Consider the following 25,018-nt stretch of genomic DNA (forward strand, 5'->3'; position numbering starts at 1 on the left):
AGTTAAACACTTTCTAATTTAAGTTTAACTCAATTTAAAAAAATGAGTCAAATTTTTTAATTTAAATTCAAATTAAACAAATTCAAACCAAATTAAGTTAGCTTTCGGGACCAAATTGGTGCAGTTTGGGTTCAACCTTACCTTCATGGCTCTATCATTGTTTATTAATCAAGTAATGAAAACAAATGTGGTATTTGGGTGATAGTCTAATTCAGATTTACATTGACTTTAAAGTTTTATTTTATATCAAGATAAATATACTTCTTAATTATGATTATTACATCCTCCATGTCATGGTAAGATTCCAATTAAAGATGTGATTAAGATTTTGAAAACTAAATTATTAATTTTCAAATATATATAAAAAAGTTAAATTATTATATTTAAAATATTAAAATAATATATAAAAATATTATTTTTAATTTTTTAAATTTATAAAATATTAAATTTATTATTTTTTTACTCCCCTAATGGAGGTTGATTTTCGTGGGAAAATGTGATAAGTTATAGAATTATATTAAAACATAATTTTAGCCTTCCACGTGTACGCAGGCCACCACGGCTAATCAATTCAAATTCACGCGCCCCCCTTACACATGGCCCCCACATGCCAAGGTCACTCTCGTAATTTCAACTAACGTTTCTTCAAAACGAAAAAAATACAAATCCCTAACTTTCCCGCCCAAGTTCCCTCTCTTTCCTTCCATATAAAATCAAACCAAATGTTTAATAAATTCTCCTTTTTAAGTTTCAATTAATTACGCAAAATGCCAGACCTCGCCAGTCTCTCTCTCTCCCCTCATCTCTAGCCATAGCTCAGTGTCCGGCTCTCAAGCCGCTTTCTTCCGACTCAGCCGCCGAGTCGCCACGTGCCGACTCGTCCGCCCAGGTCCTTGCGTTGACCACCGATGGAGACTGCTGCGATGATTGGGATTGGAGCTCGAGGCTTGTATTAATGGAAATAGGAGCGCCATCAAGGTTGCGAAGCGGAGCCGGCTCAATTGTGCTAGCCAAGAAAGTGAGCTGTTTTGAGGTACACGTGATGGCTTGGATTCGGAAGAAGATGGAGTAAGGAGCCTCGCCGTCAAAATATTACCCTCCGTTTCTCAACGGAGCGAAGAAAATGGTAATATAACATTCAAGTTAAATTAATGCTAGAAACTTCGAGATAAGTAGAATTAAATTAGCTAGGTAAGCGCAAACATAGAAAAACATTTTGAAACTTTCGGTGCTTTTGGTTGGATGCTGTGCAATTCTGAAACACCTTTTTAGTTTCAGTAGCGGAGAAGTTAAATTTTGTAGAGATTGTATATGTGTAAGTCACAATTTGTTGTTAAATTGTTTAAGTTAGGAGTGTTGAAATGGTGCAGCAGGATTTTTGGTAATGCTTTATTAAGTAATTCTGGAGATTTTAGAAATAGACTGATATCTTTTAAGCTTCCAAATAAAATTAGCGAAACTTCATGGTCAGGATATTTAGGTGTGGCATTGCCTTGAGAAAATGGCTTCTTAAGTCTGATGTCATGCGATGAATCTTTAAATATTTGTAGAGTAGGTCATTTCGTGAAAAGGGTGGGTGCTTCTTGGCTTCACCATATTACAGCTTGTCAATTTAAGGTTCAATCAAGTGACGGGGGAGATATGGAAGATTGCTAGGGAAACAAAATTAAAATTTCAAAACTCAGGAGCTTTTTTTTTTAAATTGCTAGCCTCTAATTCAGTTGCCCTAGTAACAGGGATCTTACTGTTTGGCTAACGCATTTTCGACAACTTAAATCTTGTAGGTTATAGCTTGAGTGAATGTTTTATTGAAAAGCCTTTTTATTTTGCACCTTGTTTCTTTTGTTCAACAAGGCTTGTTAAGCATAGAATTAATTAGAAATAAGATATGTGGTAGAAGTTTTTTTTTGTAAGTCCTAATGTTTTGTTTACTTAAGAGTGGATACGGAATGCTGCAAATGGGCTCAAAAACATGTTTCCTACCTCTCTATGGTGAGATCAACGGTGACATTAGATGTTTTTGTTTTGAAGCGTAGGTTCTATGATTTCAGTTTGCTTTTTGACAGCTGATATAAATGATGAAAGTGCTGAGGTTTTTTCTGTGGTTCATCTCAGGTTGAATGTCTTGTTTGCTGTAAGACTATCTACCCAGGGAAGGAGGTGTTCTACATAGTTCGTGGTTGCCAAGGAGTTTATCACTTAATATGTGCAAAGGAAAGACTTGGGGTCTCTAATACCAAAAAATTCAAGTGTCCACAACATGTAAGATCTCATGAAATGATATCATTCCTGTGATCTTTAAAGTTTCGGGCATCATTGCACTGTTCCAATTGCTGTAAACAACAGTCAACGATAGGGCTAGTTAATGACGAGTTAGGTATTGTGGAACATCAAATGGAGCTGTACTCTTATGAATTTGAAATTTGCTATAGGCTGGTTATGAAGAAAAAGGAGAAGAATTGCACATTGTGGGACAAAATTTTGTTTTTAAAATGTCCATAAGCCTTAGCCTCAGAGATATACCAAGAAACCCTTTTTATACTTAATTCATCTGAATTCTTAGTTTTGAGGGCTGACCTGGCGGAAGTGTTCAAATAGTTTTATAAATTCATGCATCACTTTTGAATTGTTTTAATACCCAATCAGGTTGCTTCTGTACTGGTTGAGTGATAACCTACTACCCATCATAGTTTAAAAAAAAAAAAAGGGCAAAGGCATCACCTTTAGACCTAAGGCACAAAAAAAAAAAAAATTAAAAAGCACAGTGAGTGAACCAAAAAATGGAGCATAGGGTTAAGTGAAAGGGAAGAGAAATTGGTAAAAAAAAATTGGTAGGTGATTGCATTTAATGTGACATGTAAAAACTTTAATAATCTTTAGGGCAATCTTAGAACTCGTTGATGGTCTTTATGACAACCTTAAATCCCTCCAACATTTTCAACAAACTTAAAACCGACAAAAGATCTCTTTATCGATCTTAGAATTCCTTGTCAACTTCTATAATGACCCTAAAATTCGTTGATAACTCTCAATATTGCCTAAGACATCATTGAAGTCTTGTGTGATAATGAAGTAAGCTTTTCTGTTGCCTAAAACTTCTCCAAAAATAGTGCTAAAGGTGATCACCTTTGGACCACTAGTCGACTTGACCATATTCAAGGCGGCGACTAAATCACCTTCAGGAAAGCCTTGCCTAGGTGTTCCTCTGGCAACTATGATACACATTATGTACCCTTATTTTTTTGTTCTTGACGTATTTTCATAAGTTCTTATCAAAATAAAATAGTTTTCAAGTCACATTATGGTCAAGTAACTTTGGTTTTTGTTATTTTGTTTTTAGTTCTATGTTTTCCCCGTCTCGGATGATTGAATAGTAATGTTTTCCAGATGTAATACTAGTCAAACCAGTGCTAATTACCAGTCCTTGTGTTGCTCATATATGTGATATATTCTGTTTCAGGCAAGCTTCATTTGCCGACGGAAATTGAGTGGCAATGCGTGCGATGTGAAATAGCTTCACATGATAAATGTGCACCATGGTCAGATAAAGTGATTCATTTGAAAGACCAACCAGGTCGAGCAATTTGTTGGAGACATCCAGCTGATTGGAAGCTTGATCAGAAGGTCAAATTCCGCTTTCCTCAATCAGAAATTACTGTTTACTGTATACTTCATACTAACGTATCGTCTATACTAAACCTTTTCAATAAAATGTAAATCCTATGCTTAGATTGAGATCTTACTTTTATCGTTTATAACTATCATGCTTATTGGTTCACATATATAATCTGTTGAGCATGAAAACGTATAGCAGCTCAAAGTGAAATGTACATGTGACCCCCAAGTTCTTGTTTTCTCTCATGGTTATTGTATCCCACAAGACCCGCCCGTGCTCATTTGTGTTCTTGTATTTGTCTGTTTGGTCAATGAACTGGTTACCTTTTACAAGCCTTCAAGTTCTTGTTTAACTGACCATCAAATGTCTACAAGAGGGTGACCTGAGCCTCTTGTAAATGAAACTTTACCACATAAATGGACTATGGAACTGACCTATTCTTGATATTTAGTATAAGCTAGTTATCTGTGTTCAGGCAGAAAGAACCAAATGCTTTTCAGCATATTATGACCTTGTAATTGTCTTTCAATCTTTTGACATTTTGTTGAGGTTTTTTTTTAATTTTCTCCATTATTTCTTATTGATTAGGCTAGCTGACAGGACTGATATATTTGTTGAATGAGCAGCATGCAGAAGCAACATGTGATATAGAGGTCAGATTTTTTGCACACTTATTGTACGGATTTTTAAAATTTTGTAGTAGATGGTTCAAAATATATGCATTACTATTTCAAGAGAAATTATGTCATGTCTTCATTGGTCGGCTGCAAAAATAGTCCACCAAACCCCCTGTTCTCCCTTCTTGACATGGAGCTATGTAAATAGTAAAATACACATAGCACTTGTTTCTTACCTTACTAATAATTGTTCTTGATGCAAGATGTTTCAAAATTTTAAGAGAGGCACATAATACTGTATAGAGGTTGCTTTCCTTGTGAATTTTTCGTTGAGTTGCTAAATTGCTTTATGACATTGTTATTTCAAACTTCGTTAATCAATAATAATTTTAAATTGTTCCAGTGCTTTCTCTTCTTTAATTGATTAGCTATTCCCTAATAATCCAATATTGCCTTGAGCATCGCTCAAATAGTGTGAAATAGGAGAGGCTGAAAGTAGTATATGCAGGCAAGATTACTAGATATGTTGTTATTTTATCACACTAAGTAATATAGATATATTGTATTTGAGTAATAAACTTGTCATTTTTATATTCCACAGGCTAACTTTTCCCCTGCCTCATGTTCTAGGAAGTGTTTTCTCGCTTTCCTACATCTTATGTGGATGAGGAGTTCAATATTGACTTCACATGGAAAGATTTGACGGGGAATGAATTGGAGCCACCTCCATATGCTCACATCAAGGGCCTTATCCTATATATGCTATGTGATATATTGAGTAATTTCATACATTCTGTCGTTGACTGGTTTATTATATTACTAACAGCACTTTGTGAAAGGAATAGTTTTAGTGTTTCCATTTGGCCAAAAGACTTACCCTCACCTAAGGTTTAGTTCACTGTCAAAGTGATACTTGTTAATTTTTGAAAATTTAAATACCCATTGATCATCTAATTTTTGTTAAAATTTATTGTTAATTATAAAGATAAAAATGTTATTTAATTTGTAATATTAAAAGAACTAAAATTTTATTTTATTTTTTTATTTTAGTTTTAAAAAATAATAATTTCTTTTAATTTACGTTTGAAAAGTTACTTTTGACCTTTAGGGGCCGTTTAGTTCTAGTTTTGGAAGATCACTTTGATAATTAATGTTTTATTTCTTTGTTTTGTCAACAATAAAATATTACAGTAATATTCTATTATTAATGTTAACGTAACAAGTAATATAAGTGGTAATCTAATTATTACTTTCACTTTAGGTGTTTAAAGATTACTAAAGTAATTTTGATTTTATTATAATTATATTATTATTTATTAATTTTTTGAGACAAATAAATTTTTTTTTTAATTAATATGACAAATAATATAAAAATATTTAAAAATAATTATATTCAAAGATATTTAAGTAAAAAATAATTTATTAGTAATCTTTTATTATATTTGACCAAACACAATAATTATTTATACTTATCAAATTTTATCAAACATAGTAATCATTTATATTTAGTAATCTTCTAACTAATATATTTTCAAGGTAATTTTTATATTTTGATAATAAAACACTATCCAAACCAAACGTCCCTTTAGGGTTTTTTTCTCTTTTTTTTTTGGCAACCATCTCTATTCCGATTGATTTTGTTTTCTCACTCATCTTCTTTGCTGACCCTTTCTCTATCAACACTCCAAGATGAAGATGAATCAAATGAAATAGAGGATGACTTGTTTAGGGTTGATGAATTGATAGATTTCTATCTTTTAAATTCGAAAAAGTTAAATTTCCATCCATCTATTAAATTTGTTAAAAAAATTGTAAAATTGTTTACAAAAATATTAAAAAGACAAAAAACCCTCTTGTTAAATAACACCGTTTTCCAAAATTTTATTAAATAATTTTATACCTAATGTAAATTTCTTTTGATATAATAAAAAGTTGGGTTCATTTCCTGTATATCAAGTGCTCTAATTTTCTACATTTTTTAGGTGCATGTATTCGAAAAACTGAGGCGTAAATTTCAAATCGGGGTGTGACCTTGTGACAAAATGCATATTGCTTGTAGAAACGAAGGTGCTTGGCATGCAGTTGAGTCGACGGGTACGGTGGATAGCATGCATCAACACATATGGGGAGGTAGGTGCGTGTATACAAACAAACTTGGGTGCGCGCACAATCGAAGACGCTATGTGCGAGAAATGCATAGTGATACTTCCAAATGGCTTTGAGAGACTCAGGAAACATTAAAAATACAATAGGAAGTAATAATTCAAATAGAGGGGCTGAAAAGAAGGCAAAAAAACGTTGGCTGGGCAGACAAGTGTGCACACCAAGCGCACACACACCATTTGAACAAGCAACATCAACCACGACAAGTATTGATTGGGGTACAAATGATATGTAATCATATGTTTGAAGTTTAGTGTAATTTTTTAAATTTCTAAGCGTGATAATAAAATTTTAAGGTTTTAAAAATTCTAAAAAATTTAGGCGTTTTTAGAAAATCTTAAATTTTAATACGATTCTCAATAGTTTCAAAAATGAATAAAAAACAACAAATTATCAGTGTAAATGTCATATTAAATCTATTAAGATTTTTAACATATTTTTTCAATATATGAAGTGAATACAATAATTTTTCTAACAAGATAAGGGAAAATGTCCATTTACCACTTAGTAAGTTTTGAAAAATCATATTTACACTTCATATTATGATATATGGCATAAATATTCTTAAATAGTTAAAACTAACTATTGAATTTAAAAAACCAGTGGAAAAGTGGCTTTTTCGAACTTAAATGATGGGTATATGTCATCTCATAAAACCTTGGGTGGGAATTGCTCATTTCGCCTAAAAATATCAATTAGACAGTATTTTAACTATTTTCGAAAGAAATGAATAATTGAAAAATATATTAAGCACTTAAATATAATATATTATCAAACATATCTCACTTTGTTTTTTTAATTTCAACTTTCATGTTTTCTCGCTTGTCATTTTTCGAACCTATCCCACTATCATGCGTATGCCCGTCTTTTTTTTTTTTTCACTTTAACTTTATATGAATTTTAATGTTTCTAAAAGCTGTAGCTTTTTTCAAACTTTAACTTTATATGAATTTTAATGTTTCCTAAAGCTATCTTAAGCTGGGGGGCCAAAAAAGGTTTTTATATGGATGTTTAACCATAGACTCCAGATTTCACGCTAGAGGGTTTGGTATATGCGCTAAACTTTATATACGGGGGTAATGATGGCTATATAAGCTAGGGGGTTTTATGTCATTTTCCTTTATAGCACTAGTAAGTTTAATTTGGGGGTGCATGTGTAAAAATTGTAACATAAGAGGCTCCCCAAAATTTGTTATACTATGTTTGACCCTAGACATTTGATTTCACACTTTAAAAATGAGGGGTGAATTGATAGATATAAAAGCCAAGGGATTTTATAAAGGGAAAATTATTATTTCCCACCCAAATTTTAGCCCAATCTCAAGCCCACACTTATGAGAGATAAAAAACCTAAACTCCCACCTATGACCAAACTTTTGTTAATTTTTACAGTTAAAAAGAGGGGTAAAATAGTTATTTTACTATTTATATTAAAAAGTCATAAAGTTTATTCTCCCCCACCCTCTAGGTTTTAGAAACTAACATTTTACTTTTACCCAAATTTTTCAAACTTTGAAAAATAACATTTTTACCCTCAAACATAGGGTTTTCATATTTTTTCAAAATTAGTCACCCTCCATAATTTTCAAAAACATATTTCACCCCCACTCTTCAACTATATCTTTCGACGTCGTCTCCGACCTACTTCTTCTCCTGGTGCTATGGTGATGGTGCAACGAAGAGATGAAGATCTTTTCATTACACCACTCAGACAACAAAGGATGACACTTTGTTATCCTTCGTCGCTCGTCGTGTCGTCCAGACGTGACGACAAAGGATGACAAAGTGGTAAGTGCTGTCGTTAACACCCAAATTAAAATCTTAAATTACTGCAACAAAAATGTATTAAAGGAAAGTAAGGATCATTTCTTCAAAGAGTTCCAATTAGTATGTCGTCACAAATGAATCAAAACAAAGAAATAAAGAGGGTTTTGAATTGAACGCGAATTATAATTAAAAATAGTAAATAAAAATTTAGAAAAATAATCAATTAAACAAACCTTAGTCTACGGTCACATCCACCATTGAACTATAACTGATCATTAATGCCAAAAAAATATCAAATTAATTATTCAAATATTCGTTGTGGTATTTGTAACATGTCTTTCCTTATGATTAGTTAACCAAAAATATGTATTCTAGTTAACTCTTATTGATTAACAACTCGGATACGATCTCGAATTTAATTAAACAATAGCATTAAGAATTAGAAAGACCAACAAAGCAAGACAACACAAACGTACGACATTGCATTTAATCTAGTTGAATATTTTCCTTAGGAATTATAGTTTCTGATGCAGCAAACAATAAATCTCAGTTGCCACTTCGATTAGATGGATTGAACAATTACGGATTCAACATCTAAACTAGCATTAGATTGTATTAATTAATAAACTAATCGCGTGCCTTAGCAATCAACTAATACAATCATAATAAATAATCCAGGAAAATAGTTAATACTTGAATGATTAAAAGATGCATTAAAAAACAAAACTTAATCTCATAATTCTTGTAGTTCCATCGTTTCAGATCCTTTCAACCAAGAGAAAATTTTCAGCCACTGTAAACCATCCTAAGCCAGCCAAAATTCCAGAAAAAAAATGTTTCTCCAATTACAATGATGAATCCCAGCAAACTAAAAATAAAAATATATATTTTCGCCCTACTCAAATATGGAAATAAAAGGTAATACTAATCTTCTAATCCAACCAAGCAAATGTGGTACATATCTTCCCAAAAAGAAAAGAAAAGATATATATATTTTAATGTATACCCTTCCCTAAAAAATATCCTTCTTTATCTATCTAAAATAATCCTCTTTTCCAGCTAATAATCATCCATTTTCTAGAATATCTCAACTGATCTGGACATTCAATTTTAATTTTTGAAATATGCTCTCGTCATTTCACGTGTCTACGCCTAGTCAACATCACATATTTTTTTAACTGATAAGTCTGCTCGAATTTTAGTCTCTTTGGCCCAAACTTCACTCCAAAAATATTCAAAGCTTCCTAAGTGCAAAAGATAAATAATTCCATTAAATTGCATTAAATTTCCATACAACATAAGGGAATTAGAACTCAAAATAATAACAATTAACGACGTTATCAAATTCCCCCACACTTATCTTTTGCTTGTTCTTGGGTAAAACAAAATTATCAAAAACAAAAACAAAAAGGTTTCATCAATCTATTTTCTCATGATACCAAAAAGTGTGCATACCTTAGGATTCAAACCAACCAAGACTCAAGCAACAACACACATCATCATCAAACTTCATAAGGAAATATGCATAAAGACAAATCAAAACAATCACATTATAAAGCATGTATAAAGATTTTGGTGAATCTTCTCACGGTTATCACTCATAACACTCATGTGTTTAATGGTTTAGTGTTTCGCTCAAATTCTTCCGATGCAAACATTCTACCATTGGTTTGCTTATGCACCAAATCTACACCACTTAAATTATATACATGCATAAATTAAAAGGACTTTACTTTAGGTTGTAATGGGGTTTTGGGTAAAAGGGAGGATTAATAGATACTAAAGGCTAGAACCACAAGCATTACCAAAGCATTTAAACATATACCAGCCCATACGGTGACATATCAATTGGCTTTTTGTACGCTGTTCTATATGCCCATAACGCACCCTCGAAGCACAAACTCCAATCCTTTCTTGTTAGACCAACGGTTTTCTCAATGATAGATTTAATTTCTTGGTTTGAAACCTCAGCTTGTTTGCTAGTTTGCGGATGGTACGACGTAGCAATCTTGTGTGTAACACCATACTTTTTCAGCATTGCCTCTATTGTTCGATTACAAAAATGTTTTCCTTGATCACTAATTAGAGCCTTCAGAATGACAAACATGCTGAATATTTTAGATTTAAGGAAACCTAAAACAACTTTAGAGTCATCAGTTTGGGTAGCTTTCACTTTTACCCACTTCGAGACATAATCAATAGCTAATAAAATATAAACGTAACCAAACGAAGATGGAAAAGGCCCTATTAAATCAATACCCCAAACATCAAAAATTTCAGAAACTAAAATAGGAGTTTGAGGCATTTCATTTTTCTGTGAAATATTACATGTTTTCTTACAGCGTTCACAAGATTTGCAAAAAGAGTAAGAGTCTCGAAATAAAGTTGGCCAGAAAAATCCACAATCCAAAAATTTTCTTACTATCCTTTTGGCTCCAAAATGGCTTTCACAAGTATATGAACGACAAAAGGTAATAATAGAAGAAATTTCAGTTTCAAGAACACACTTTCTTATAATTTGATCAACGTAATGTTTCCACAAATACGAATCATCCCATACATAATACTTTGCATTATTTTGCAGTTTATCTCTTTGAGGCTTAGATAAATCAGCTGGCAGTATGTTAGTAACCAAATAATTCACAATGTGTGTACTAGGGCAACTTTTAGCTTGCTGAAAATAACTACTCATCAGGAAATTGCTCTTGTAGATTCTACTCTATTTTCACATGAACTAGACGGCTTAAATGGTCAGTAACACGATTCTCTTGTCTAGTTTTATCCTTGATCTCCAGGTCAAATTCACTCAGTAGAAAAATCCACTTTATAAGCCTTGGTTTTACCTTCTTCTTTGTTATCAAATACCTAAAGGCTACATGATCAAAATAAATAACAACTTTAGTACCCAATAAATAAGAACGAAAATTTTCTAATGCAAAAACAATAGCTAAGATTTTAATTCAAATGTAGTATTAGCATCTAAATTAGGAAAAGTAATGTAGTGTGGTTGTTGATTCAAATCTGGAGCAGTAAACTCTCTTAAAGTCTGATTCTCAACCATGTATTCTACTGTTTCGTGAGCAGATCTATGTGTTTGTAGTCTCTTTTTCGCTTCTTTTCTTAATCCTATTATAGTCTTTTCAATCTTTGGATCAAATTGTAAATTAGCTTGTTTCAAAGATCGTATAACAAACATACAAAGTAAAAACTCCCTGACAACAACAACAAAATTTGGTTAGTGCTGTAATCAACACCAAAATTAAAATTCTAAATTTCTACAACAAAAATGTAGTAAAGAAAAGTAGGGATCATTCCCTCGAAGAGTTCCAGTTAGTATGTCATCACAAATCAATCAGAATAAGGAAATAAGGGGGGTTTTGAATTGAACGCGAATTATAATTAAAAACAGTAAATAAAACTTCAGAAAAATAATCTAAAACAAATAATCAATTAAACAAACCTTGGTCTACGGTCATATCCACCATTGAACTACGATTGATCATCGATACCAAAAAAAAAATTAAATTAATTATTCAAATATTCGTTGTAGTATTAGTTACTTGTCTTTTCTTACGATTAGTTAACCAAAAACATGTCTTCCAGTTAACTCTTATTGGTTAACAACTATGATACGATCTCAAATTTAATTAAACAATAGCATTAAGAATTAGAAAGACCAACAAAACAAGACAACACAAGCATACGATGTTGCATTTAATCTAGTTGATTATTTTTCCTAGGAATTATAGTTTCTAAAGCAGCAAACACTAAATCTTGGTTGCCACTTCGATTAAATGGATTGAATAATTATGGATTCAGCATCTAAACTAGCATTAGATCGTATTAATTAATAAACTAATCGTGTGCCTTAGCAATCAACTAATACAATCATAATAAATAATCCAGAAAAATAATCAATACTTGAATAATTAAAAGATGCATTAAAGAACAAAACTTAATCTCACAATTCTTGTAGTTCCATCGTTTCAGATCTCTTCAACCAAAAGAAAATATTCAGCCACTGTAAACCATCCTAAGCAAGCCAAAATTCCAGAAAAAAAAAAGTTTCTCCAATTACAATGATGAATCCCAACAAACTAAAAATAAAAATATATATTTTCGTCCTACTCAGATCTAGAAATAAAAGGTGATACTAATCTTCTAATCCAGCCAAGCAAATGTGATACATATCTTCCCAAAAAGAAAGGAAAAGATATATATTTTTTAATGTATATTCTTCACTAAAAAATATCCTTCCTTATCTATCTAAAATAATCTTCTTTTCTAGCTAATAATCATCCCTTTTCTAGGAAGCAAATCTTGACTTTTTTGGAATATCTCAACTTATCTGGACATCCAATTTTAATTTTCGAAATATGCTCTCGTCATTTCACGTGCCCATGCTTAGTCAGCATAACAAATTTTGTTAACTGATAAGCCTACTCCAATTTTAGTCCCTTTGGCCCGAACTTCACTCCAAAAATATTCAAAGCTTCCTAAGTGCAAAAGATAAATAATTCCATTAGATTGCCTTAAATAATAACAATTAATGACGTTATCATGAAGCGTCATCTTTTGTCTATTCTTCTGAATCTGGATGACGCTTCATCGTCCAAATCTGAGAGATAAAGGGTCATCTTTCACTGTCCTTTGTAGTCAGAGATAAGAGATCAGTGGAAACCATCGATCATCGATGGTGGTCGAAAAAGGAAGCAAACCTTATGGGTGAAATCTAAATTTTTCAAACTTTGAGGATGGGTTGAGGGGTTAGTTTTTAAAACCTAGAGGGGGAATGATAAAAATTTTAAAATTTTAAAGTTTATAGGTAAAATAATGATTTTACCCCTGTTTTTAACTGAAAATTTGGATAGCATTTTGGCTATGGGTGGAAGTTTGGGTTTTTCATCTCCTGTAGGTGTGAGTTTGAGATTAGGCTAAATTTTGGGTGGGAAATAATTCTTTTACCTTTTATAAATTTCCCTATGTATCGCTATTAAGTTGAATTTGATGGCATGTGTAAATATTATAAGCTAAGGGGCCCTAACAAAATTTTTTTATACTGATGTTTAACCCTAAACACAAGATTTCAAGAGAGAAAGTTTTGCATATATGTATAATTTTTAATATGGGGGCAAATTGATAGAAATAGAAAATATAGAGTTTCATTGTAATTTTCCTTCATTGCACTGGTAAGATTTTGTGTAATTTTTAAAAGCTAAGCGGGCAAAACAAGTGTTACCAGAGAAATTATTATCAGAAAACCCCGTAACTTATATGTGTCTCATTTACCAACCCACCCCCAGTTCCTAATAATCCAATATTGCCTTGAGCATCGCTCAAATAGTGTGAAATAGGAGAGGCTGGAAGTAGTATATGCAGGCAAGATTACTAGATATGTTGTTATTTTATCACATAAGTAATATAGATATTGTATTTGAGTAATAAACTTGTCATTTTTATATTCCACAGGCTAACTTTTCCCCTGCCTCATGTTCTAGGAAGTGTTTTCTCGCTTTCCTACATCTTATGTGGATCAGGAGTTCAATATTGACTTCACATGGAAAGATTTGACGGGGAATAAATTGGAGCCACCTCCATATGCTCACATCAAGCGCCTAATCCTATAAATGCTGTGTGATATATTGAGTAATTTCATACATTCTGTAGTTGACTGGTTTGTTATATTACTAAGAATCACTTGGTGAAAGGAATAGTTTTAGTGTTTCCATTTGGCCAAAAGACTTATCCTCACCTACGGTTTAGTCCACCATCAAAGTAATACTTGTTAATTTTCGAAAATTTAAATACCCATTTGATTATCTAATTTTTGTTAAAAATTATTGTTAATTATAAAGATAAAAATGTTATTTAATTTGTAATATTAAAAGAATTAAAATTTTATTTTATTTTTCTATTTTAGTTTTAAAAAATAATAATTTCTTTTAATTTACGTTTGAAAAGTTACTTTTTACCTTTATGGGCCGTTTGGTTCCAGTTTTTGAATATTACCTTCGTAATCAATCTTTTATTCGCTTGTTTGGTTTGTCAGCAATAAAATATTACAGTAATATTTTATTACCAATGCTGACGTGACAAATAATATAGGTGGTAATCTTATTACCACTTTCACCTTAGGTATTAAAAGATTACCAAAGTAATCTTGATTTTATTATAATTATATTATTATTTATTAATTTTTTGAGACAAAAATAATTTTTTTAATTAATATGACAAATAATATAAAAATATTTAAAAATAATTATATTCAATGACATTTAAGTAAAATAATTTACTATTAATATTTTATTACCTTTAATCAAACATAATAATTATTTATATCTATCAAATTTTATCAAACATAGTAATCATTTATACTCAATAATCTATCTTCAAGGTAATTTTTCTATTTTGATAATAAAATATTACTCAAACCAAAGGCTCCCTTAGGGTTTTTTTCCCTTCTTTTTTTGGCAACCATCTCTATTCCGATTGATTTTGTTTTCTCACTCATCTTCTTTGTTGACCATTTCTTTATCGACACTCCAAGATGAAGATGAATCAAATAAAATAGAGGATGATTTATTTAGGGTTGATGAATTGATAGATTTCTAGTTTTTAAATTTGAAAAAGTTAATTTTCCATCCACCTATTAAATTTGTTAAAAAAATTGTAAAATTGTTTATAAAAATATTTAAAAGATAAACAATCCTCTTGTTAAATAACACCGATTCCCAAAATTTCATTAAATAATTTTATACCCTAATGTAAATTTCTTTTGATATAATAAAAAATTGGGTTCATTTCCTGTATATCAAGTGTTCTAATTTTCTACATTTTTTTGGTGCATGTATTCGAAAACTGAGGCGTAAATTTCAAATCGAGGTGTGACCTTGTGACAAAATGCATGTTTGCTTGTAGAAACGAAGGTGCTTGGCATGCGGTTGAGTCGATGGGTACGGTGGATAGCATGCATCGACACATATGGGGAGGTAGGTACATGTATACAAACAAACTTGGGTGTGCGGGGTGCGCGCACAATCGAAGACGCTATGTGCGAGAAATGCATAGTGATACTTCCAAATGGCTTTGAGAGGCTCAGGAAACATTAAAAATACAATAGGAAGTAATAATTCAAATAGAGGGGCTGAAAAGTAGGCAAAAAACCGTTGACTGGGCAGACTAGTGTGCACACCAAACGCACACGCACCATTCGAACAAGCAACATCAACCACGACAAGTATTGAATGGGGTACCAATGATATATAATCATATGCTTGAAGTTTATTACAATTTTTTAAATTTTTAAGTGTGATAAGAAAATTTTAAGTGGTTTTAAAAATTCTAAAAAATTTAAGGGTTTTTAGAAAATTTTAAATTTTAATATGATTCTCAATAGTTTCAAAAATGAATAAAATACAACAAATTATCAATGTAAATGTCATATTAAAACTATTAAGATTTTTAACATATTTTTTAAATATATGAAGTGAATACAATAATTTTTCTAACAAGATAAGGGAAAATGTTCATTTACCATTTAGTAAGTTTTAAAAAATGATACTTACATTTTATATTATGATAAAATGGTATAAATATTGTTAAATCGTTAAAACTAACTATTGAATTTAAAAAACCAATGGAAAAGTGGCTTTTTCGAACTTAAAGGATGGGCATATGTCATCTCATAAAACCTTGGGTGGGAAATGCTCATTTGGCCTAAAAATATCAATCAGACAGTATTTTAACTATTTTCGAAAGAAAGGAATAATTGAAAAATATATTAAGCACTTAAATATAATATATTATCAAACATATCTCACTTTGTTTTTTTAATTTCAACTTTCATGTTTTCTCGCTTGTCTTTTTTCAAAACATATCCCACTATCACGCGCATGCCCGTCTTTTTTTTTCTCCACTTTAACTTTATATGAATTTTAATATTTCTAAAAGCTGTAGCTTTTTTTCAAACTTTAACCTTATATGAATTTTAATGTTTCCTAAAGCTATCTTAAGCTGAGGGGGCCAAAAAAGGTTTTTATATGGATGTTTAACCATAGACTCCAGATTTCATGCTAGAGGGTTTAGTATATGCGCCAAACTTTAAATACGGGGGTAAATGATGGATCTATAAGCTAGGGGGCTTTATGTTATTTTCCTTCACAGCACTAGTAAGTTTAATTTGGGGGTGCATGTGTAAAAATTGTAACATAAGAGGCCCCCCAAAATTTGTTATACTAATGTTTGACCCTAGACATTTGATTTCATGCTAAAAAGTTTTGCATACATGTCACTTTAAAAACGAGGGGTGAGTTGATAGATATAAAAGCCAAGGGATTTTATAAAGGGAAAAAGACTATTTCCCACCCAAATTTTAGCCCAATCTCAAACCCACACCTATGAATGATGAAAAACCTAAACTTCCACCCATGACCAAACTTCTATTAAGTTTTTCTATTAAAGTGAGGGGTAAAAATAGTATTTTACTATTTATATTAAAAAGTTATAAAGTTTATTCTCTCCCACCCTCCAGGTTTTAGAAACTAACATTTCACCTTTACCTAAAGTTTTCAAACTTTGAAAAATAACATTTTTACCCTCAAACCTAGGGTTTTCATATTTTCTCAAAATCAGTCACCCTTCATAATTGTCAAAAATAGCAGTTTCACCCTCACTCTTCAATTTTATCTTTCAGCATCGTCTCCAGCCTCCTTCTTCTCTCAGTGCCACGATGGTGATGCGATGATGAGACAAAGATCTATTCATTACACCACCCAAACAATTTGTCGTCCTTCATCACTCGTCGTGTCATCTAGACGTGACGACAAAGGATGATGAAGTGGTAAATGTTGTCGTCAACACCCAAATTAAAATATTAAATTCTTGTAACAAAAATGTAGTAAAAGAAAGTAGGGATTGTTCCCTTGAAGAGTTCTAATTAGTACGTCGTCACAAATCAATCAAAACAAAGAAATAAGAGGGCTTTTGAATTGAACGCGAATTATAATTAAAAACAGTAAATAAAAATTCAGAAAAATAATTTAAAACAAATAATCAATTAAACAAACTGTGGTCTACGATCACATCTACCATTGAACTACGATTGATCATCGATACCAAAAAAATATCAAATTAATTATTCAAATACTCGTTGTAGTATTAGTTACATGTCTTTTGTTACGATTAGTTAACCAAAAATATGTATTCTAGTTAACTCTTATTGATTAACAACTCGGATACGATCTTAAATTTAATTAAACAATAGCATTAAGAATTAGAAAAACCAACGAAGCAAGACAACACAAGCATATGACATTGCATTTAATCTAGTTGAATATTTTCCTTATGAATTACAGTTTTTGACGCAGCAAACAATAAATCCCAATTGCCACTTTGATTAGATGGATTGAACAACTACGGATTCATCATCTAAACTAGCATTAGATTGTATTAATTAATAAACTAATCGCGCCTTAGCAATCAACTAATACAATCATAATAAATAATCCAGGAAAATAATCAATACTTGAATAATTAAAGGATGCATTAAAAAGCAAAACTTAATCTCACAATTCTTGTAGTTCCATCATTTCAGATCCTTTCAACCAAGAGAAACTATTCAGCCATTGTAAACCATCCTAAGCCAACCAAAATTCCATAAACAAAATGCTTCTCCAATTACAATGATGAATCCCAGCAAACTAAAAATAAAAAAATATATTTTCACCCTACTCAGATATGGAAATAAAAGGTAATACTAATCTTGTAATCTAGTCAAGCAAATGTGATACATATCTTCCCAAAAAGAAAGGAAAAGATATATATATATATATATATATATATATATATATATATATATATATATATATATATATATATATATATTTAAATGTATATCTTTCCCTCAAAAATATCCTTCCTTATCTATCTAAAATAATTTTTTTTTCTAGCTAATAATCATCCCTTTTCTAGGAAGTAAATCTTGACTTTTCTAGAATATCTCAACTGATCTAGACATCCAATTTTAATTTTTGAAATATACTCTCGTCATTTCACGTGTCCACGCCTAGTCAACATCACATATTTTGTTAACTAATAAGCCTGCTCGAATTTTAGTCTCTTTGGCCCAAACTTCACTCCAAAAATATTCAAAGCTTCGTAAGTGCAAAAAATAAATAATTCCATTAGATTGCATTAAATTTCTATACAACATAAGGGAATTAGAACTCAAAATAATAACAATTAACGACGTTATCAAATTCCCCCACACTTATCTTTTGCTCGTCCTCGAGTAAAACAAAATTATCAAAAACAAAAACAAAAAGGTTTCATCAATCTCTTTTCTCATGATAACAAAAAGTGTGCATACCTTAGGATTCAAACCAACGAAGACTCAAGCAACAACACACATCATTATCAAACTTCACAAGGAAATATGCACAAAGACAAATCAAGACAATCGCATTATAAAACATGTATGAAGTTTTTGATGAATCTCCTCACGATTATCACTCATAACAATATCGTTTTATTTAAATAATTGGCAAAACCATTTATTTGAGTCATGAATTCGAACCAAACTAAGCCACAAATTCGAACCACTAATTCAAGCTATGAATTCAAGATAAATCAAGCCATGAGTCGAAATGAACCAAGTCATGAATTCAAACCACAAATTCAAGTTATAAATTTGAGTTGAACTCAAGTTGAATTGAGTCAAACACCTTCTAATTTAAGTTTAGCTGAGTTTAAAAAACGAGTCAAATCTTTTAACTTGAATTCAAATTAAACAAATTCAAACCAAAATGAACCAAATTAAGCTAGCTTTCGAGACCGAATTGGCATAGTTTGGGTCCAACCTTACCTTCATGGCTCTATCATTGTTTATTAATCAAGTAATGAAAACTTAAAAGGCCAAAGGACTATTTCCCACCCAAACTATGTTAAATTCTCAAAGTTCCCCCCGTTAACTTTGAAAATACCATTTACCCACCCATGGCTGATTAAATTTAATGGAGCCCTAACCCCTGAAAATTTAATCTCATTTCCCCCCCCCCCAAAAGTTTAAAACCTAATATTTTATCCCCTAAGCTAAGTTTGAGAAGATCACATTTCCCCCCCTGGGGTTTATTTCAAAACCCGTTCATTTTCTCCAACGCCATCGTTGGTCGTCTCTCCCTCCCAACAGTTTCCTTTCCTCTAATGGCTTGCCTCAACTCCACCTCAACCCATCCAACGCCAAGAGATATCATCTGAGAAGAGAAATCATCTTTCATTAGGAGGGAGAGACGATCAGTGATGGCATCGGAGAAAGTTAACAGGTTTTGAAACCAAACCCTAGGGGGGCAATGTGATTTTTTCAAACTTGGTTTAGGGGAGAAAAGTTAGTTTTTTAAATTTAGGGGGGAAATGAAATCTTATTTAAGTTTATTTTTAATATTAAATATAAAATAACAATTTTACCCTTAAAATTAACAGATTTAAACAGTCATGAGTAGGTAAATAAGATTTTTAAAGTTAACAGGGGAAACTTTGAGAATTCAACATAGTTTGGTTGGGAAATAGTCCTTTGGCCAACTTAAAAAATAAAAAACATCAATCCTTGAGTAAAGGAGATAATGTAAAAGAAATATAAAGAGAACAAAAAAACCACATGAATCTAATAATTGAATTAAATCAAATATAATCAAAAGTGTTTATATCAATAACAATCCACAAAAAATATTAACTAGACAAGTTGTCAATTAATTTTTAGGTTTATAACTTTAAATTCAATTGTTAAATCAAAACTTAATTATTTAAATTAAATATTCACACGTCTCACTATGTATTGATAAAAAAATCAAGTCAGAATAATATATTTTTTAATATTAATTATTTAGTTTAATATCGTGTTTTGATAGATTGAAACCTTATCTTTGGAAACAAAATCGTGAGGTATAGTTGCCAAAATCAAGTTGAAGATTCGGAGAAAGAAATCCGGTTTCTAAAATTAGTTTTCTTAATTTTAATTGACATGGGCTTTGGGTTTTTATACAAATGTGGTATTTGGGTGATAGTCTAATTCAGTTTTACACTGATTTTAAAGTTTTATTTTATATCAAAATAAATATACTTCTTAATTATGATTTCATCCTCCATGTCATGGTAAGATTCCAATTACAGATGTGATTAAGATTTTGAAAACTAAATTATTAATTTTCAAATATATATATAAAAGAGTTAAATTATTATATTTAAAATATTAAAATAATATATAAAAATATTATTTTTAATTTTTTAAATTTATAAAATATTAAATTTATTATTTTTTTACTCCCCTAAAGGAGGTTGATTTTTGTGGAAAAATGTGATAAGTTATAGATGAAGCCAACTTTGTCTGGACGACGAAGATCCGGACGAAGAGTTTTGACTCTTCGTCTGGATTTTGTTTGGATTCTATCGAATTCAGACATCGTCAGTCCAATATTAAACATCGAAGGGAGAGACGACATGGGGAGGGAGAGAGATTGGTCATCGTTGGTCGAAAATTCATCAGCAAAATTGGAAACCCTAGGTAGGGGGTAAAATGTCACTTTTCAAAACTTAATTTTGGGTGAAATTGTTAGTTTTTCAAATTAAAGGGGTAAAATGATATAAATGTTAAATATAATTATTAAATGATGATTTTACCTTTAATTTTATCTTAATTTTAGAGGGTAGGTGTTAGTTTTCTAAACCATAGGTGGGTGTTTGGGCTTTTGAAAGTTGGTGTGTGGGAATTTGGGAATTCACTATACCTTGGGTGGGAATAAGTCTTTTGGCCAATTCTTTAACTATAGTAGTTTGGTTCTTAAAGAGTTGGTTATTTTCATATAATCTCTCCAAATATGCTTATTCTAATCAGTAACCCCTAACTTTTTAATTAAAAAAGTAGATCTGATAATTTTCAATACGATATATTAACTTGATACAATACGACACGAAAAATATCAGGTTAGAGTTAAGTTTATTAGCACGAAATTTATTTTAAGTCAATCTGACATGACTCGAAATTAAATTAGATAGTATTAGAGTTCACAAAAAAGTAACCTAACACGATATGAATGTTTTGGAGAAATATTTCTTTAATAGATTACATATAGTTGTATCTTTATATAGTTATAATTACTCATATTATTTTTTAAATATTTTATTTTATTATTAGGTAATAAGAATTTGATTTGGTTAATTTGATTATAAATGTGTTTTTTAAAGGTCTTAGTATATAAATTTTTAGAGCATTTGTCAATAAGACAAAATGTTATATTGTGTGTTTTATTAATAATAAGTTAAGGTAATTTAGTGAAAAAATTAAAACAATAAAAATACTTTAGAGAAAAAAACAATAGATAATTTTGGGTCAAATTGGGTCAGATTAGATCAATTCGAATATTATAGGGTTGGGTGAAGATTAAAAAATTTCGATACTATTTTAATTCGGAGTGGGTTAGAGTTTAAGGTTTTTGACAGAATACGAATACAATCTAACGATACAAACGGTTAGATCTAAAAAAAAGGCCAAATGACTAGTTCCCACCTAAGCGTTAATGAATTGACAAATTTTCACCAAAAAAGTCCAATTTTCACTTATTTATTAAATTTGTTAAAAAAAAGTAAAATTTTTTATAAAAATATTAAAAAGACGAAAAACCCTCTTGCCAAATAACACCGTCCTCTAAAATTTTATTAAATAATTTTATACTCTAATGTAAATTATTTTTGATATAATAAAAGGTTGGGTTCATTTCCAGAATATCAAGTACTCTAGTTTTTTACATTTTTTTGTGTGTTCAAGAAGATTGACTACGTGCAAGACTTGTAAATTTCAAATTGAGGTGCAACCTTATGACAAAATGAATATGCACAAGTAGGAAGTAAGGTGCTCGGCATGCAATTGAGTTAATGGGCACAGTGGACAACAATTTAAAGGTGTTCAAAACTGGATAATTGAATTAGTTTAAAGGATTTTTAAATTGAACTAAATTTTCAGGTCAAAGAAAATTTTAAACCAAAATTAGACTGATTTTATATAAAAAGTGGTTGCTAACCGAACTTATTTTACTATAAATATCACGATATTTTTAGGTTTTCATCTAGTTATTAATAATTTGATTATTATTTAACTCTTCATAAAGATAAGAGACATTAAACTAAAGAGGGGGTCAAAAATGATTTTTATGTAAGAAAACATAATGTCACTATGACAATTGAAAGGTAAAGTAAGAGCATAGACAAATAATAAAACCAATTTATATGGTAAAATATCTAAGAAAGCAAAGTAATTATTAAATAATTTTAAACGGGGAGATTCATAATTTTAAGTACGTGTGAACATAATCAGTTCCAAATAACATGTGACCCAGAGGATCCCCCAAAGTCTCGCCACATGATAAAGAAGATAATAAACTAATTAAATAAAAATTTAAAAAACAAGAAAAGAAAATTTGGAATGCTATTTACGATGACTACAAATAGACCATCACATCAGCAAGGCCCGCCGGGACCATGTAACACTGCTCCACCTTTTAAAGTCAATCAGCCTCTTTTCCCCTTATTTCTCAACTAAAATGTGATTAGTCACGCCAACCAAATTTGAACACTTTAATTCCAATTTCTTAATTTAGATGTAAGATTTCTATTTTTCAAAGTATTATATACTTTATGACCATGGTATTAAAGTGTTCAAATTTGTATATAATTAATTTGAACACTTTAATACCATGGTCATAAAGTGTTCAAGAAGTTTTTCGAATTTTACTAGTGATTTTTTAATTTTGACAATTTTACAACTATTTTGCGAACATTTAACTTTAATTAAACATGTGTTAAACTACTTTTGAAGGAGCTAGCCTTTGTTGAAAAGGGCTGCAAATGTTAGATATTATATAAAAAAACATCAATTTTGATGAATAATATTATGTAAATCTAGTTACGAATATTTAATTGAGTATAAGATAATGTATCATCATATGATTAACTGTTATTTTACTCTTAATTCAAAATTATCATATCACATAATAATACATCATCTAAGTATTCAATTGTGTACTGAAAATTTGGTATACAAAATTTTGTTAAATTTTGATAAACTGTTTATGAGAATATACCCTATGTCTTCGATTGGAAAAGAAACTACTTCGTATATAAGGGATTATGCTAATACATACTGAAGGTTCCACTACCAGGTTAGTTAGCGAGGGTGAATAACATCCTCAAACCTATAAGCAATGTTTAACTATCTGTTACAGGGTATTCTTTTGTATGAATGTGATATTAATGTAACAATCCGTTACATTATGTTTTCATACATAAAAATCATTTTTGACCCCCTCTTTAGCTTAATATCTCTTATCTTTATGAAGGGTTAAATAATAATCAAATTATTAATAACTAGATGAAAACCCAAAAATATCTACTACCACTTTGTGTTAATTGCTAACAAAAAATAAATATCACGATAATTATTGTATTCGAATAAAAAATACCAAGAGAAACTATTGAAAACTGAATATTGCCATCCCGTATCGGTTGAAATTTGGCTGAAAAAGACGGTCCACGGTCAATTGAACATAGACTGAAGAACAGAGGAGAAAAAAAAATAAAAAATCGGACTAGTTGAAGAGACACCATCACAATGTTAAAATCATTCTCGGTAAACTTGGAATCATTGAAAATAAGAGTAGCTTGTTCCCCGCAACAAGAAGCAAAAGAGAGAAATAAATAATTTATAAAGGAAAATCAAATAGTGTGAAGCAGATGAAAGTCAATTGCTAAAAGAGGCTTGCGACTCTTAGTTTTGCGTGAAGATGAGCTGCTCTTGAGTCCTGCCATCTTCTCGAGCCGTGGTAAACCATATGAGTTGTCAAGCACTTCCAATTGTACGTTTTTTATTTTTACACATTGCATTGTCCTACAGATTTCCGAGTAAATTTTGAGTTAAATTTAAATCGAATAAAATTATTTATTTAATTTATAAATTAAATTATTTATAATTTAAATTTAATTTGATATTAAAATTAATCAAATATATTAATTTAAGCTTAATTTATATTTAAAATAAATAAATTTTAATCAAATTAAATAAATTTGGACCAACTTTTGAGGTGGAATCCGCTCAGTACAGATCCAACCCTAAGAAAATGCAAAGACAATGGGGCTGTGGGACTGCTGCAATCTGTAAACGTACTCCGATACAACTGTTTTTTGGTAGAAGATGGTGATATAATATAAGTGGTTGTGATAAATTTTTAAATATTAAAAACATATGTGATTTTTTAAAATTATTATGTGTTAATTATATTTTTAATTATTATATTTTTAATTATTTTATTTTAAAAAATATATATTATACAATGATATATTGTATATAATATAAAAAATTAATTTTTTAATATACGATATAATATATAATTAAATTATTATAATTTAAACTTTTTAAAATCATTCTTATATATGTGTTTATATAAAATTTAACAAAATTAAATTATTTATTTATTTGTTTATTAAAAAATTTAATCAAATATCATTTTTTTATATATTAAAAAATTTACAATTTATTATTTAATTTGATTTAAAAATTATTTAAACTGTAATTTAAAAATTTTTTAATTTAAACTAAATTATAATTTTTAAACAATTAATTTAATTTTACGATTTAAAGGAAATTTTACACAACTCCATTTGTCTTTTTTTCAACTTTAACATAAAAAATTCCCGCCATCATCCGTGTGTCCATCAGGCTCTTCGCTTCAGTGTTGCATAATTGAATATAATGAAGTGAACTTTTTTGAATAAATAAAATTATGTATATAAATAAATCACTCCGTCACATCATATA

At 30.1% G+C, this 25,018-nt stretch overlaps 1 long non-coding RNA gene across 1 annotated transcript; it reads left to right on the forward strand.

The window, feature by feature from the left end:
• Window positions 1-3,533: 3,533 nt before the first annotated feature.
• On the forward strand, window positions 3,534-5,092 carry LOC123193892. The gene is made up of 3 exons (XR_006497168.1): window positions 3,534-3,624; window positions 4,205-4,269; window positions 4,864-5,092. It is a non-coding gene; the product is annotated as an uncharacterized LOC123193892 (long non-coding RNA).
• Window positions 5,093-25,018: the final 19,926 nt, after the last annotated feature.

This window comes from Mangifera indica, chromosome 13 (genome assembly GCF_011075055.1).
Source record: "Mangifera indica cultivar Alphonso chromosome 13, CATAS_Mindica_2.1, whole genome shotgun sequence".
Taxonomy (NCBI): domain Eukaryota; kingdom Viridiplantae; phylum Streptophyta; class Magnoliopsida; order Sapindales; family Anacardiaceae; genus Mangifera; species Mangifera indica.